Below are 18,933 nucleotides of genomic sequence, written 5' to 3' on the forward strand. Positions count from 1 at the left end.
GGGCGGAGTTCTGATGCCCACCCATCTTGGGCCCAGGCCCACCCAAACTTGGGTGTCTGGCTACGCCCCTGGTTGCTGCAATGCAACATTATACAAAGCAGCTCATTAGCTACTAGCACAGTGATTCCCAACCTGGTCCTGACGCAGTGGAGGCAGTGAATGCAAATCTCTCTCATGAATATTCATTGTGGATACCCTGAAAACCTGACTGGCTGGGGCGCCTCTAGGACCAGGTTTGGGAACCACTGGAGCAAGCACATAAACGATGTGCATAATTTTATCATTTTGCAACCCAGTCCATAGAAAACGCAAATATGCTTTTTTTCCTACTAGGCTTGATTTGCATTCTGTATACAGCCCAACAGCAAAACATCACCAGATAAATATAAAATGTCATAGAAAGTTCAGCCTGTTATGTTAATGCCCCGTGAAAATGTACCAAACTCAATATACTATTTCACTATCAAGAATGAGAATCAAATGAGCCCAATAGCAATGATACCCAAGTTGTTCGACAGACTTTGCAGTTCATTTTTACACGTATAGATATAAACCGTCTGCAGGTACAAGTAGCAATTTTTGATGGTTAAGTGCAACAGTGACAGTGTGCAGTAGAAGGATAATTCTACAAGGGGGCACCTAGTTTGAGGAGCTAGGAAAATGGTTATTTGACACCTGTTCTAAAAAGTAAAGTAGAAGCCTAGTTTGGTAGTGTAGGCATTTATATTTGCTATAGAGCTTGCAATAAACATAGTAACATAGTAGATGACGGCAGAAAAAGACCTGCACGGTCCATCCAGTCTGCCCAACAAGATAACTTCTATTTGCTACTTTTTGTGTATACCCTACTTTGATTTGTACCATTTAAATCATAAAGTGTGTGCCCTGGCCATGCTTTGCCAATGTGAATGTTCACTTGCAAAGTATATGCCATCGCATCTTATAGAATATGGCGTAGACAGAAGACGGTTATTTACGCATGTCCACCCATGTGCAAAAATGAATAGAATACTGGCATTTATGTGTGTTCTTACCTTCTAAAACTAGAGGGCTCCTTACAGAATTAAACCCTAACCGCCCGATATTTAGCGCTGTTTAAACGGTCAGAACGGATGCTGACTGGTTAAATAGCGCTTACCTGGCTATCCACCGGTATTCAGTGGGGGATACCCAGTTATCGTCCGCTGAATATCTGCAGTTAGCAGATCGCAGATAACCGATTATATCACGCAATATAACTGGCTATCTGCCAATTTTTTTAACCCGGGTTGGTGGTCATTATTTGGCCACGTCAAACCCTGTTATATATCACCCCTCTCCTCAAGTCACTGCAATCAAGTCCGATTAGGTACCGCATACAGTTCAAGCTTCTCCTACTAACCTACAAATGCACTCGATCTGCAGCCCTTCCCTATCTCTCTACCCTCATCTCCCCCTACGTTCCTACCCGTAACCTCCGCTCTCAAAACAAATCCCTCCTTTCAGTACCCTTCTCCACCACTGCCAACTCCAGGCTCCGCCCTTTCTGCCTCGCCTCACCCCATGCTTGGAATAAACTCCCTGAGCCCATTGGCCAGGCCCCCTCCCTGCCCATCTTCAAATCCTTGCTCAAAGCCCACCTCTTCAATGTTGCCTTCGGCACCTAACCACCATACCTCTATTCAGGAAATCTAGACTGGCCCAACTTGACATTTCGTCCTTTAGATTGTAAGCTCCTTTGAGCAGGGACTGTCCTTCTTTGTTAAACTGTACAGTGCTGCGTAACCCTAGTAGCGCTCTAGAAATGTTAAGTAGTAGTAGTAGTATGTCTGAAACATCGACATAGCTGGTTATCTTCAAACCAGCCAAGAACCCGCCCCCCCGAATATTCAATGCTGGTCACCAGAAACAACCCGGTTTTGAATAGCTGGGTTCAGTGCGGTCCACGGGACACAGCCCGGCTATCTCCCACAGTCTGAATATCAGGACCTAAGTGACCATGCTTTATTTGCAATAAAAAGTCCATGCCCACCATGGTGCTAATTTCCATTCAGTTACTAGTTACTAATACCTTTGCCTAGATGGCACTAGCAGCAGCTCTTTCAAACGCAATAGGACTAATGACTCATTTGACCTGCAAAAGGAAAGGCCACCCCCCCCCCCCCCCCCAACAAAAATCACTTTAGAAAAGATGCTGGTTATAGTGCAAATTTTATAAGCCTGTTCCATTGGTAGAAGCTTAGCCGAGATTGGGTGGCAGAGCCAGTGGCGGGAGGCGGGGCTTGTGCTGGGCAAGACTTCTACGGTCTGTGCCCTGACAAATCAAGGTAAGGTATACACAAAAAGTAGCACATATCAGTTTATCTTGTTGGGCAGACTGGATGGACTGTGCAGGTCTTTTTCTGCCGTCTTCTACTACGTTACAACACTGTTTCAAGGTAGTCTCCTATAAAAAGATTGAATATTCTTAGCAGATAATATTACTATGTCCTAATACACAACTTGACCTTTACTCACCAAGAGTATGTCTGACAGCCGAAATCAAAGATGGCTGTCAATATATTTCAGTTAACTGAAATATATCGACGGACATCTTGGTGAGTAAAGGTCAAGTTGTGTATTAGGACATAGTAATATTATTATCTGCTAAGAACATTCAATCTTTTTATAGGAGACTACCTTGAAACAGCGCTGTAACGCGAAACATGGATCTATGTCGGTAACATCTGGTCTCCAGTACTGAAGACTTAGTAAAAGCTAAGTACTATCTTGAAAGTGCTATATGAAAGCGAATGCTACATACCTGTAGAAGGTATTCTCCGAGGACAGCAGGCTGATTGTTCTCACTGATGGGTGACGTCCACGGCAGCCCCTCCAATCGGAAACTTCACTAGCAAAGTCCTTTGCTAGCCCTCGCGCGCCCGCGCGCACCGCGCATGCGCGGCCGTCTTCCCGCCCGAAACCGGCTCGAGCCGGCCAGTCCAGTATGTAGCAAGACAATACACTTCAAGGGAAGACACAACTCCAAAGGGGAGGCGGGCGGGTTTGTGAGAACAATCAGCCTGCTGTCCTCGGAGAATACCTTCTACAGGTATGTAGCATTCGCTTTCTCCGAGGACAAGCAGGCTGCTTGTTCTCACTGATGGGGTATCCCTAGCCCCCAGGCTCACTCAAAACAACAAACATGGTCAATTGGGCCTCGCAACGGCGAGGACATAACTGAGATTGACCTAAAAAATTTACCAACTAACTGAGAGTGTAGCCTGGAACAGAACAAACAGGGCCCTCGGGGGGTGGAGTTGGATCCTAAAGCCCAAACAGGTTCTGAAGAACTGACTGCCCGAACCGACTGTCGCGTCGGGTATCCTGCTGCAGGCAGTAATGAGATGTGAATGTGTGGACAGATGACCACGTCGCAGCTTTGCAAATTTCTTCAATGGAGGCTGACTTCAAGTGGGCTACCGACGCAGCCATGGCTCTAACATTATGAGCCGTGACATGACCCTCAAGAGCCAGCCCCGCCTGGGCGTAAGTGAAGGAAATGCAATCTGCTAGCCAATTGGATATGGTGCGTTTCCCTACAGCCACTCCCCTCCTATTGGGGTCAAAAGAAACAAACAATTGGGCGGACTGTCTGGTGGGCTGTGTCCGCTCCAGGTAGAAGGCCAATGCTCTCTTGCAGTCCAATGTGTGCAGCTGACGTTCAGCAGGGCAGGAATGAGGACGGGGAAAGAATGTTGGCAAGACAATTGACTGGTTCAGATGGAACTCCGACACGACCTTTGGCAGAAACTTAGGGTGAGTGCGGAGGACTACTCTGTTGTGATGAAATTTGGTGTAAGGGGCCTGGGCTACCAGGGCCTGAAGCTCACTGACTCTACGAGCCGAAGTAACTGCCACCAAGAAAATGACCTTCCAGGTCAAGTACTTCGGATGGCAGGAATTCAGTGGCTCAAAAGGAGGTTTCATCAGCTGGGTGAGAACGACATTGAGATCCCATGACACTGTAGGAGGCTTGACAGGGGGCTTTGACAAAAGCAAACCTCTCATGAAGCGAACAACTAAAGGCTGTCCCGAGATCGGCTTACCTTCCACTTGGTAATGGTATGCACTGATTGCACTAAGGTGAACCCTTACGGAGTTGGTCTTCAGACCAGACTCAGACAAGTGCAGAAGGTATTCAAGCAGGGTCTGTGTAGGACAAGAGCGAGGATCTAGGGCCTTGCTGTCACACCAGACGGCAAACCTCCTCCAATGAAAGAAGTAACTTCTCTTAGTGGAGTCTTTCCTGGAAGCAAGCAAGATGCGGGAGACACCCTCTGGCAGACCCAAAGAGGCAAAGTCTACGCCCTCAACATCCAGGCCGTGAGAGCCAGGGACTGGAGGTTGGGATGCAGAAGAGCCCCGTCGTCCTGCGTGATGAGGGTCGGAAAACACTCCAATCTCCACGGTTCTTCGGAGGATAACTCCAGAAGAAGAGGGAACCAGATCTGACGCGGCCAAAAGGGAGCAATCAGAATCATGGTGCCTCGGTCTTGCTTGAGTTTCAACAAAGTCTTCCCCACCAGAGGTATGGGAGGATAAGCATACAGCAGACCTTCCCCCCAATCCAGGAGGAAGGCATCCGACGCCAGTCTGCCGTGGGCCTGAAGCCTGGAACAGAACTGAGGGACCTTGTGGTTCACTTGAGATGCGAAGAGATCCACCAGGGGGGGCCCCACGCCTGGAAGATCTGTCGCACCACACGGGAATTGAGCGACCACTCGTGAGGTTGCATAATCCTGCTCAACCTGTCGGCCAGACTGTTGTTTACGCCTGCCAGATATGTGGCTTGGAGCACCATGCCCTGACGGCGAGCCCAGAGCCACATGCTGACGGCTTCCTGACACAGGGGGCGAGATCCGGTGCCCCCCTGCTTGTTGACATAGTACATGGCAACCTGATTGTCTGTCTGAATTTGGATAATTTGGTGGGACAGCCGATCTCTGAAAGCCTTCAGAGCGTTCCAGATCGCTCGCAACTCCAGAAGATTGATCTGTAGATCGCGTTCTTGGAGGGACCAACTTCCTTGGGTGTGAAGCCCATCGACATGAGCTCCCCAACCCAGGAGAGACGCATCCGTGGTCAGCACTTTTTGTGGCTGAGGAATTTGGAAGGGACGTCCCAGAGTCAAATTGGAGCAAATCGTCCACCAAAACAGGGATTCGAGAAAACTCGTGGACAGGTGGATCACGTCCTCTAGACCCCCAGCGGCCTGATACCACTGGGAGGCTAGGGTCCATTGAGCAGATCTCATGTGAAGGCGGGCCATGGGAGTCACATGAACTGTGGAGGCCATGTGGCCCAGCAATCTCAACATCTGCCGAGCTGTGATCTGCTGGGACGCTCGCACCCGCGAGACGAGGGACAACAAGTTGTTGGCTCTCGTCTCTGGGAGATAGGCGCGAGCCGTCCGAGAATCCAGCAGGGCTCCGATGAATTCGAGTTTCTGCACTGGGAGAAGATGGGACTTTGGGTAATTTATCACAAACTGGGCTCCTGCCTCGGATGTGTTCTTCACCAGCCAATCGTCGAGATATGGGAACACGTGCACCCCCAGCCTGCGAAGCGCCGCTGCTACCACAGCTAGGCACTTTGTGAACACCCTGGGTGCAGAGGCGAGCCCAAAGGGTAGCACACAGTACTGGAAGTGGCGTGTGCCCAGCTGAAATCGCAGATACTGTCTGTGAGCTGGCAGTATCGGGATGTGTGTATAGGCATCCTTCAAGTCCAGAGAGCATAGCCAATCGTTTTGCTGAATCATGGGGAGAAGGGTGCCCAGGGAAAGCATCCTGAACTTTTCTTTTACGAGATACTTGTTCAGGGCCCTTAGTGGAGAACCCACTGATCGGAGGTTATGAGAGGCCACCTTTGGTGAAAAGCTTTCAACCTCCCCCCGACTGGCAGGTCGCCCGGCACTGACACTTGGACGTCGGCTATGCTCTGCTGGAGCCAGTCAAAAGCTCGCCCCTTGCTTTTGCTGGGGAGCCGCGGGGCCTTGCTGAGGCGCACGCTGCTGACGAGAGCGAGCGCGCTGGGGCTTAGCCTGGGCCGCAGGCTGTCGGGAAGGAGGATTGTACCTACGCTTGCCAGAAGTATAGGGAACAGTCTTCCTTCCCCCGAAAAATCGTCTACCTGTAGAGGTAGAAGCTGAAGGCTGCCGGCGGGCGAATTTGTCGAATGCGGTGTCCCGCTGGTGGAGAGACTCTACCACCTGTTCGACTTTTTCGCCAAAAATGTTATCCGCACGGCAAGGCGAGTCCGCAATCCGCTGCTGGATTCTATTCTCCAGGTCGGCGGCACGCAGCCATGAGAGCCTGCGCATCACCACACCTTGAGCAGCGGCCCTGGACGCAACATCAAAAGTGTCATAAACTCCTCTGGCCAGGAATTTTCTGCACGCCTTCAGCTGCCTGACCACCTCCTGAAAAGGCTTGGCTTGCTCAGGGGGAAGAGCATCAACCAAGCCCGCCAACTGCCGCACATTGTTCCGCATGTGGATGCTCGTGTAGAGCTGGTAAGACTGGATCTTGGACACGAGCATAGAGGAATGGTAGGCCTTCCTCCCAAAGGAGTCTAAGGTTCTAGAGTCTTTGCCCGGGGGCGCCGAAGCATGCTCTCTAGAACTCTTAGCCTTCTTTAGGGCCAGATCCACAACTCCAGAGTCGTGAGGCAACTGGGTGCGCATCAGCTCTGGGTCCCCATGGATCCGGTACTGGGACTCGATCTTCTTGGGGATGTGGGGATTAGTTAGAGGTTTCGTCCAGTTCGCAAGCAATGTCTTTTTTAGGACATGATGCAAGGGAACAGTGGACGCTTCCTTAGGTGGAGAAGGATAGTCCAGGAGCTCAAACATTTCAGCCCTGGGCTCGTCCTCCACAACCACCGGGAAGGGGATGGCCGTAGACATCTCCCGGACAAAGGAAGCAAAAGACAGACTCTCAGGAGGAGAAAGCTGTCTTTCAGGAGAGGGAGTGGGATCAGAAGGAAGACCCTCAGACTCCTCGTCAGAGAAATATCTGGGATCTTCTTCTTCTTCCCACGAGGCCTCACCCTCGGTGTCAGACACAAGTTCACGGACCTGCGTCTGCAACCGGGCCCGGCTCGACTCCGTGGAGCCACGTCCACGATGGGGGCGTCGAGAGGTAGACTCCCTCGCCCGCATCGGCGAAGCTCCCTCCGCCGACGTAGTCGGGGAGCCCTCCTGGGAGGTGGCCGCAGTCGGCACCGCACGCGGTACCGACGTCGGGGACCTCACCCCGGGCGATGGGCCAGCCGGCGCCACGCTCGACGGTACCGGAGGCGCAAGCACCGCCGGTACCGGAGGGGTAGGGCGCAACAGCTCCCCCAGAATCTCTGGGAGAACGGCCCGGAGGCTCTCGTTCAGAGCGGCTGCAGAGAAAGGCATGGAGGTCGATGCAGGCGTCGACGTCAGTACCTGTTCCGGGCGTGGAGGCTGTTCCGGGCTGTCCAGAGCGGAGCGCATCGACACCTCCTGAACAGAGGGTGAGCGGTCCTCTCGGTGCCGATGCCTGCTGGGTGCCGACTCCCTCGGCGACCCAGAGCTCTCGGTGCCGACGCGGGGAGGGGACCGGTGTCGATGCTTCTTCGACTTCTTCCGAAGCATGTCACCGGAGCTCCCCGGCACCGACGAGGAGGACGTCGAATCCACCCGTCGCTTCCTCGGGGCCGAGACCGAAGAGGGTCGATCTGGGGGGGGGCTGTACCGCAGGAGCCCTCAGGGTAGGAGGAGACCCACCCGAGGGCTCACCGCCACCAGCAGGGGAATGGACAGCCCTCACCTGCACTCCACCCGATGCACCACCGTCCGACGACATCAGCAGACGAGGTCCTGGTACCACCGACGTCGATGCAGCTATCCGATGTCTCGGCGCCGATGCAGAGGCCCGATGCCTCGATGCGGTCGATGCAAGGGCGGCCGAGGAAGATGGTCTGGACGCTGACGACGTCGATGCACTCGAAGATCCCGGTGCCGATGCCGACGAAGAGCCCGAGAACAACACGTTCCACTGGGCTAGTCTCGCTACCTGAGTCCGCCTTTGAAGCAGGGAACACAGACTGCAGTTCTGAGGGCGGTGCTCGGCCCCCAGACACTGAAGACACGACGGGTGTCGATCAGTGAGCGAGATAACCCGGGCGCACTGGGTGCACTTCTTGAAGCCGCTGGAAGGCTTCGATGTCATGGGCGGAAAAATCACGCCGGCGAAATCAAAAGCCGAAATGGCGAAAATTGAAGCACCAAAATTTAGAGGGAGAAAAATCTCGACCGAGGCCAAAAAGAGGCCTACCCCGACGACGAAAGAAAACTTACCGGGGCAAAAAGCTGGAAGTATGGGGAGGATTGACACGAAACCCGGTGGAGGGTTTCCGGAGCACTTCCCGACTTTAGAAAAGCTTTTCCGAAGAAAAAAACACGCTCAAAAAACAATTTGGACGCGCGAGGTCAACTTTCCGGGGCCCGACACGGCGAAACACGACCGTACCGAGTGCGGACAAAAGAAGACTGGCCGGCTCGAGCCGGTTTCGGGCGGGAAGACGGCCGCGCATGCGCGGTGCGCGCGGGCGCGCGAGGGCTAGCAAAGGACTTTGCTAGTGAAGTTTCCGATTGGAGGGGCTGCCGTGGACGTCACCCATCAGTGAGAACAAGCAGCCTGCTTGTCCTCGGAGAATATACTATATATATATATATATATATATATATATATATATATATATATATATATATATATATATATATATTGTGAGAAGGTATGAGGGTGTCCTATAGGGTGTAGGCCACTAGAGGGCACTAGAAGAAGTTAGAGGTCGCTAGGACCGGGGAGAGCCCTGGGAGGCCCACAGGTGCAGGAGATTATGGGCTGGGTCCTGGGTGGCTAATTAACCACTTTATACCCCACCTGAGTTGTGAAAGGAGGGAAGTGAGCTAGCAGCAGAAGAAGAGAGAGCCCCTGAAAGATACTGGCTAACCTTATGGACTTGGGGTGGACTGGGTGTCCAAAGGAGATCAGCAGGCTGAAAGTCCTGGGGTAAGAAGTCCCTAAAGCATTAGAGTTGGACTGTGTGTCTAGAACTGTGTGTCCAAGAAGAAAAGACTGTGTGTCTAGAACTGTGTGTTCAAAGAGGGACTGTGTGTCCGAAGTACTAAGAGAAGCAGGCTGCAAAGCCTGGGGTTGAGAGTCCCCAAAGTATTGGTGTAGTACTGAGCCCATGTACCGTGTTTCCCCGAAAATAAGACAGTGTCTTATATTAATTTTTGCTCCCAAAGATGCACTAGGTCTTATTTTCAGGGGATGTCTTATTCGGGAGTAGTAGGGGGAACAGTATTGAAGTGGGGGGCGGTATCCTGCAGGAGTAAGCCGCGGCTCGCCTATCTGCCCACAGTGACCGCAGGACTCGAGCAGAGCAGAGCCACCCTGGCTGGGCTGGGAATGGAGGAAGGGTATGCACTAGGGAAGGTAATGGAATGTGGGGCCGGGCTGCTCTGGCTGGGGGTCTCGGGAGGTTGTGAGAGGTCTTAGGGCGCAGGATCATCCCTACCGTATTACAAACATTTTAAAAATTTTTTTACGGTAGCTCTGTTCCCCGTTGGTGGCGCTTTATGCGCTCCTCCTGTACATTCGCAACACTTTCCATCCTTCTAGTCTGACTTAGCCCTTGGGCGATAGAGCAGCGCCGAAAGGGCTCGGTTACTCATTTTCTTTTCTTTTATTATTTCTGCAAGGGGGATGTTTCTTTTCTTTCCGGGCTCACTTACCGGTAGTTGATCTTCATAAAAGCGTGAAGGAGGATGGTAGGAGTCCGCTGGACAATAGATTTTCCACCTCAGTCTTGTTTCTTTAATGTTATTTCGTCTTTGGGTTGCAGCGAAAAAAATTAAGGTTTTTGTGTCCATATCCCATCGGGGCCAAACAAAAACTTTGCTAGGTCTTACTTTCGGGGGCGGCCTTATATTTAGCAATTCAGCAAAACCTCTACTAGGTCTTATTTTCAGGGGATTTCTTATTTTTGGGGAAACAGGGTATCTGTGTGGGGAGGCTCAGGGTGAAGACCTATGAAAGTATAAAGTGTTAAGCTAGAAGAAGTGTGCCCCGGGGCTGGAATAAAGAGTTGCCTGAGATATATGCAGTTGGTGAGACCTGCTTAATTTGCTGAGTGGAAACCAGGTCACCCTGAGTGAGAAGGGGTAGCACACTAATCTGCATATGATTTGCATATTGAGAACCAGGTCACCCTGAGTGAGAAGGGGGATATCACAATATATATATATGTATATATAATTGAAATACTGAAACTAAAATGCCACAAAGGCTAAAAAATATTAAAAAAATATATAAAGAGGAACATTTTGGGATTGATGAGGATTGCGTTACTACCCTTGAAAGACATATGCCTGGCTCATTCTAGCCAAATTAGGGGAATGTATGCTGATGTGATACATCCTACTATGATTCCTTGACTCAATTGATCTTTGAATAATCAGGTGAATTTGAATGTGATGAAGCAGAGTGTACGTTAAACTGTTGGATTGTAAGCTCCCCTCTATACTAAGATTTACTGGTGCTTTATGACTATTTTTTTTACAGTGGCAAGATCTGTATACTTCAGAGGTTTTCATGGGCATCACAATAGAGGGAGCCAGAGGTGCCATGGCAGCATCAAAATTCCTTCCCTCCACTAAGCCGCAGCAAAAAGTGGCCTGCGGCAGTGTGAGCGTGTCTTTTGTGCACACTCCTGGCCAGTTTGTACCGCATCCTGGAAAAAGGGCCTTTTTTTTTAAGGGGTCGGAAAATGGAAGTGTGGCAAAATAAAATCCAGCGCGCGTCCATTTTCGACCTGAGACCTTACCACCACCCATTGACTTAACGGCAAGGTCTCACGTGCCACCTGGGTGTTAGGCATGCAGCTGTCTACCGCCGGAAAAGCACCACGCGGTAGAAAATATTTTCTACCACATCTTTTCGGCACGCACTGAATTCAGAATTACCACCCGGGGTAGTTGGCTGGTAATGCCAATTTGGTATGCACTGGATGCACGTAGGCCCATATACGCTTTGTAAAAGGGCCCCTAAGTGTTTGGTTTCTTACTTCCCTTTTCCTGTCCTTGCTCGAGGACCCACCCTGGCCAGTCACTATCAGGCTCATTTTCAAAAGCGAGAGACGTCCAAAAAGTGGCATGACAGCATTTGGACGTTTATCTCACAGAAACGTCCAAATCAGTATTATCAAAACCTCTTTTTGGACATCTTTCTCTGAAGTCCATCCAAATCTCAAGGGGACGTGCTAGGGGCGTTTTCAAGGTGGGACTTGGGCGTTCCTAAGACATGGACATCTTTTAGCAATAATGGAAGAAAACAAAGATGACCATGACTAAAACTTAGATTTTGAGTTAGACCTGTTTTTATGAATAGCTGTAGTGGGAATATAACGCACTTCTCCAGGATCAAGGTCTGCTGCACTAACCACTAGGCTACTGCCCCAAGTGACCACTGGAGGGACTCAGGGATCACCTCCCTTCACTCCCCCAAATCACAAAACATTTTTCCAAACAGCACTTTCAAAAGGAAAAGATAGACTTTTTTTTTTTTTTTTTGTAAAAAATGACCTTTCCTGTTTTGATTTTGGACGTTTTACAAAAAAACGCCCAAATTCAGACAGAGATGTCAAATGCAAAAATGCCCCTTGTGCATTTGACTTATCACAAGGAGCAGCAGTGGGAATTGAACCCATGTTGCCAGGATCAAAGCCTGCTGCACTAACCATTAAACCAGTCCTCCTCTGTTTTGGCTGTTTTGCATTTGGACATCTTTGCCTTCGAAAATGGCCAAAAATCAAAGATGTCCAAATCCAGGGACGTCCATGGTATTTTCGAAACCTTTTCCCCTCCTCTGAATTTGGACGTTTTACAAAGATGTCCAAATTCCAACTTAGATGTTTCTTTTGAAAATGCCCCTTAATGCGTTTTTTTGTAATGCTGATTGCACCGTTGCTGCCGTGACGTTGGTGGTTTTTATACAGCAGGTTCATTGAATCGTTTCGTAACTGCTCACCGGACTCTGAACATAAGGGTTCAATTTGGCGCACAACACTTACCCTGAAGATTTTATATTCACAGAAAACTCGGCAGTTGACTCCTTATGAAGGCTGGTTAGCTGAAACACAGCCTGTGTTGAGTTCATTTGGCTGGAACTTGTGTGCACTGTATATACAATAAAAATGTATTTTACAAGACAATATCATCTTGATGCTTTAGTTTCTTCCACTTCTGTGACTGTTAAGGTGGTTGGTTTGTGCAGAGTCACTGAAACAGATGCAATCTTTCTTTTTTGTTTTCTTAGCTCCTCGGAGAGGAAAACAGCTTCAGAATAGGTAGAGAATTGACGATAGCATAAACTGGAGGGGGAAATTAAACTGGTACAGTATTGGCCCAGTGGACTGTGTTTTTCCAAGAGTCTGTCACTGAAAACAGAGGGTTCCAGCTGTGACTGAAGGAACGCCTTGGTAAGCAGCTGAAAAGTCACCATAGGAAATTGCAAAGGCTGCTGCAGAAGGATGCCGGCTGACTTCTGGTGGAAAGAACAGTGTGCAAGACCAGTCAGGAGTCCAGCACAGGCGCAGACCACACAATAAAAATGGGGCCATTTTGCTAGTGGCAGTATGCACTAACACACACTTACCACGTGCTAAAAGGCACTATCGCAGGCTGCAGTCAGGCATTTCATGGTAGTTCTGGGATTGGCATGCGCTACCCACACGCCAAAAAAATTGTTTTTATTTTTTAGCATGGGAGGGCGTGTTTGGAGGCGGAAAACAGGTGTGTCCTGCGCTAATCAGGTAGTGTGGGTAAACCTCCGCTTGCTGACTGATTAGGGCAGGGTTAGTACATGAGTCCTTACCATGGTGGTAAGGGCTGACATGCTAATTTGGAAATTAGCATGTGGCCATCAATGAGGAAATAGAAATTGCAACCATTTTACAGCCGAACTAAATAAGTACATAAGTAATGCCATACTGGGAAAAGACCAAAGGTCCATCGAGCCTAGCATCCAGTCCCCGACAGCGGCCAATCCAGGTCAAGGGCACCTGGCAAGCTACCCAAATGTACAAACATTTTATACAAATTATTCCTGAAATTGTGGATTTTTCCCAAGTCCATTTAGTAGCAGTCTATGGACTTGTCCTTTAGGAAACTGTCCAACCCCTTTTTAAACTCTGCCAAGCTAACCGCCTTCACTAAAAGCAGCCTCAGCGTGCGGGAAATAGCCCCGCACCACTGATACTGCAGGACACTTTTTAACGCAGCTTAGTAAAAGGGCCCCAGTGTTTCGCAGTACTGTAAACAATTACTGAAAGCTGACCCATACGTAATGCTGCTCATTCTCTAGCGTGGGGTAAAGGGAGAAGGAGGGTAATTTTGAGTCTACCATGCTTCTACCATGAAGTCATTCTTTTTGTTTGGTTTCTGTTGGTTTTATTTAAAATCTAATTCCAATTAGAAAGCTTCACAACAAACTCCTTTCAAAATTTCCAAAGATTAAAATAGCAATTATGTGTAAAGAAGTAATCACAAAACATACAGCACTTAAACATACAGTTTAAAAAACAAAATAAGAAAAATTCAGATTCAAGTATTTCATCAGAATAAACAAAGCAGCACAGTTACAAAAAATGTTTTGTTTTTAATTTCTACAATAAAAGCCTTCAAAACCCGTGAATTAAAAAAAAATCCATCAGCCCAGAGCCAACAATGCTATCCCGACACACACATATACACACATGCACGGATCAACACTGCAACAGATTCTACTCCTAAAACGTCAAAGCTATCCACAAGCACCTGAACATCAAACCAGCTCCTTGTGTCTCCCAGAGTCACAGGACTTAGAGCCAGATGCACTAAAGTCGTCGGTAATTCCCGTTCCCTACCGATTCCATAGCGAATCGGTAGGGAACGGGAATGCATCAACGATAGGGAATGCAAATGAGCTACTCGTTGTAGGTCACTTGCATTCGCTATTGTCCTCGGTTGCCAGTCGGAGAATCAGGACGTCCCTTTCGATTATGCACCTCTTCCTGGTCTCTTCAGCCAATCAAAGCGCGTTTAGCTGGCTGGTGTCAGCTAAAACGCGCTCTGATTGGCTGAAGAGACCAGGAAGAGGTGCATAATCGAAAGGGACGTCCTGATTCTCCAGCAACCGAGGAAAATAGAAAACGTTTGCTGTGGAGGGGTAAGTGGCGCAGCGAAGACAACATAGAAGGGGGGGGGGGGGGGGGGGAAAAACCCGCCTCAGCCACGAGCGCCGGCAGAGCGAAAAATGGCGAAAAAAAAGACGTCCCTCACAAGCGCAGGGAGAGTACGTCCATAAAGGACGCCTCTCACATGCGCTCGCTGCTTTTTTTTTTTTTTTTTCTTTTTTACCTTTTTTGGGGGGCCCTTTTCCTTTCCGATTCCCTCACAGGAGCCCTAACGAGAGGTGCAGACCTCCCGTTAGGGTTCCTACGGTAAGGGAATCGGAAAAACGGTAGTGCATCTCATTATAATGGGCCGCAACAGTAGTGCAGCTCATTATAATAGCTTTTTAATAATTTGCATTCCGTTTTCGTTGCCTGCTACCGTGACAGGGAAAATGCCCTTGGTGCATGCCCCCCACGGTAAACTACTTGCGTTTTAAACTGGCTGGAACCAGTTTAAAATGCAAGTTGTGGGCTCGTTAGGTTTAGTGCATCTGGCCCTTAGCGGGAAGATTGTTGCCGAGGAGCTTTTTTTTTTCCTCTCTTTAGCAGCAATGGTTTGTTTTCCATGCAATTACATTAGTTTTTTTTCCTTCTTTTATTATTATTTTTTTATGCGATAAAAGCCTGCCTTTTATTCCAGACTCCCATCACTTTGACAGGAACTTTGAGATACTGCTGCTCCCCAGTATCTCTCCACACTCGTCCATCCCTACACCCCTTCCCGTGCACTCCGCTCCATGGATAAATCCTTCTTATCTGTTCCCTTCTCCACTACTGCCAACTCCAGACTTCGCGCCTTCTGTCTCGCTGCACCCTACGCCTGGAATAAACTTCCTGAGCCCCTACGTCTTGCCCCATCCTTGGCCACCTTTAAATCTAGACTGAAAGCCCACCTCTTTAACATTGCTTTTGACTCGTAATCACTTGTAACCACTCGCCTCCACCTACCCTCCTCTCTTCCTTCCCGTTCACATTAATTGATTTGATTGGCTTACTTTATTTATTTTTTTGTCTATTAGATTGTAAGCTCTTTGAGCAGGGACTGTCTTTCTTCTATGTTTGTGCAGCGCTGCGTATGCCTTGTAGCGCTATAGAAATGCTAAATAGTAGTAGTAGTAGTAGGAACAAACTTCAGTCCTCCTGCGTCATACGAACAGACCTAATAATTTTCAGGATGACTAACTGCAACTCATCTTGAGCTACGACTGAAAAGCTGTAGCTAATTAAATAAATAAAAATAAATATTTAGGGCTCCTTTTAGTACGCCGCGGTAGTGATTCCCTGCGCGGCAAACACGATGAAGCCCATTCAGTTCCTATGGGCTTACTCTCAATTGCTACACTGGAATCACGATCACGGCTTAGTAAAAAGGAGCCTTTAGATAGGTACAAGTAACTATGAAAAAGAGTAGTTGCATGCAAATTCACTTCATGAATATTTATCAGGTGAATCATCCCCAGCTGAAGCACCGCTGGTAAGTCTATCAACGTATTTAGCACCTGAGCTAGAAACGGCAACAAACATGAGTTTGCCTCTCTCACCTCAAATCCTGAGATGTTGCTACTATAGAGTTTAAGAGGTAAAGGATTTTTATATCTTACAATTCAATAAAACAGGCCTTACTACGATGCGTTATAGGCGTGTTAGCATTTTTAACGCACATTAACCATGTACGCACCTACAGTATCCTTATAGGCGCCTGCACGGTTAGTGCGCACAATTGTAGGCGCATTAATAATGCTAGTACACCTTAGTAAACAGGGCCCTAAATTTATTTTCGCCCAGATTCTGCGTAGGTTGACCAAATTTGGAGGAGGATCCCGGATCTGCACATAAACTAATTAGACGCTAACAATCAATTATTGGAGTTAACAAGCACTTGGCAGTGATTAGGACCTTATGCACGTACCTGCCCTGCGTTCTATTCTACAACATATGCACCTCAAAAGGGGGAATGGTCACGGGAGGGGCATGGGCTGAAAAATAAGCATTTATTTCACACTGAATGGGTACTGGAATATTATAGTTGTTTTGATATTATTACAGAAATGCACTGTTTCTTTGCGACTTTTTGAAGACTGGTCAGGGGTGTTTCCTGGATTTAGGCATGAAGTTACAGAACACCCGCATTTGTGCGTCTACCTGCCACAGGGGCATAGCTACATGGGGCCATGGGCCCCCACAGATCACGCCCTGGCCCCCCCTGCCACATCAGGTACCTTGTTTGCTGGCAGGGGTCCCAAATCCCCGCCAGCCAAAGACTCTTCAGCTGGCGAGGATTGGGGACCCCTGCCAGCAAACAAGGTATCTGATGTGGCGGCGGGGGTTTTGCGGGTGCGGCAGCAGTCCAAAGTGGCGGGGGAGGGGTGAGGCGGCAGGGGGAGGAGGCTAAACAGTGCCCCCCACCTCCGGCTCTGCCCCCCTCCCGCTGAGGTCTGGCTACGCCCTTGAACTGCCATCAGCTGTGTGTGAGCATTTACACCAGGTTTTAACAGGTTTAAGTGCTCATTCTCAAAAATTAGCTGCAAGAAGTGCGCTAAGGGGGTCCTTTTACTAAGCTGCGGAAAAATGGGTCCCGCACTGGTAGCCAGGGCCCTTTTTCCCACAGCCAGTAAAACCCGAAAAAAAAATGGCCACGCGGTTAGATAACTCTCACCGAGTGGCCATGTGGTGGGGAGCCCTTAACGCCACCCACTGAGGTGGCGATAAGGGCTCCAGCGCTAACCCGGCAGTTAACAGGGCTGCACGTGGCGCTGCCCGATTACCGCAGCGCTAGCCATTTCTGGGGGGGGTTTCTTTCTTCACCAGAAATGGCGAGCGCTCGGGGCGGGACCACTGCTGGCGGCCGCCTTGGGCCAGCAGTGGTCCCGAAAGAGCTGTAAGCCCCTAAGCCAGTATTCTGTACAAGGTGCTCTGCACAAATTGCCCTTTGCAAAATAATAGCTTCGCACGGATCTTAACTTACTTTTGGGCGCTATTTATTGAATCTGGCCTTTTATTGTTTTTTTTAGAAATATTTTCATACATTTAACTATCTTTGTTTATGCTCTGTAGTGAAAATTACATATCAGAAAAGAAATGGCTAGCACCTGTCAATTTATTACTGAAAACCCTGAATATAAACACAAACAGCAGGGCTTATAAGTATGGCCTCAGCAGTGACTCATTTCACAATGGGTCACAACCCAGTGGCGCACTGTAATCTTCATTCAGTTGTGACCCAGGCCCAGATGAACAAACCTCAAGCCAGCAATGTGGTTTTTAAACTGGTTCTAGCCAGTTTAGCGAGCAAGGAGTACAGTGAGACATGCACATTCTCCGAGCTCTTAGCCTATCATGGTAGCAGCTAATGAAAACGGAATGCAAAGCTATGTTTTCCGCAACTTGATACAGTCAATGGTACTAAGCCACTTGGACTATTGTAACAGTATCTTCATAGGTTGCAAAGAACAACTCATCAAGAAACTTCAGACCGCACAGAACATAGCTACGAGACTGATCTTTGGCAAATCAAAATTCGAATCTGCCAAGCTCTTTCGAGAAAATTTACACTGGCTTCCTAAGGAATCCTGCTCAGAAGGAATGGATCCTAAGGAGCTTAGACGAGATTGGGTGGCAAAGCCGGTGGCGGGAGACGGAGATGGTGCTGAGCAGACTTATATGGTCTGTGCCAGAGCCGATGGTGGGTGGCGGGACTGGTGGTTTGGAGGCAGGGATAGTGCTGGGCAGACTTATACGGTCTGTGCCAGAACCGGTGGTGGGAGGCGGGGCTGGTGGTTGGGAGGCGGGGATAGTGCTGGGCAGACTTATACAGTCTGTGCCCGGAAAAGGACAGGCACAAATCAAGGTAAGGTATACACAAAAAGTAGCACATGTGAGTTTATCTTGTTGGGCAGACTGGATGGACCGCGCAGGTCTTTTTCTGCCGTCATCTACTATGTTACTATGTTTACGATATGCACCTTGATTCATAGGATTATTTATGGCGAGGTTCCTGGTTACATGTTAAATCTAATTGATTTACCACCCAGAAATAGTTGTAGTTTTTCCCGCTCATATCTAATCTTACATTATCCAGATTGCCATGGCCTCAAATATAAATCTACCTAGGCATCCAGTTTCTCATTCGTAGGAACACAGTTATGGAATGCTCTGCCTAAAGTCCCGAGATCGACCCAGAATCATCTAGACTTCAGGAAATCTTTGAAGACCACCCTGTTTAAGAAGGCATACCTTCCTAACATCACTTAGTTTACTTTCAAACTGTTACAGCAATATATATGGACCCTCATGTTTTGTTTTTTTAAATTATCTTCTATTATCTCTGTTGTCTTAGATATACGTATACGATTATAGTTTACAATGACATTGCTTAACGATATTATACTTTAATGCAGTTTACCCTTGTGATTGTGTAAGCCACATTGAGCCTGCAACTAGTGGGAAAATGTGGGGTATAAATGTATTAAATAAATAAATAAAAAATAAAATAATGAGATAATTACTATACAATTGTGCATGCAAAGCAATGAACAGCCATTTTCCCACCCAATGCACACAGGCAGCCCCTACCTTTACCGTCAAAATTTTAACGGGTGGTGAGGAGCTGACGGTACTGCCTAGAATGACAGCCACGGTACAACAACAGAGATGATCACCAAA

Source organism: Microcaecilia unicolor, chromosome 10, assembly GCF_901765095.1.
Source record: "Microcaecilia unicolor chromosome 10, aMicUni1.1, whole genome shotgun sequence".
NCBI classification, from domain to species: domain Eukaryota; kingdom Metazoa; phylum Chordata; class Amphibia; order Gymnophiona; family Siphonopidae; genus Microcaecilia; species Microcaecilia unicolor.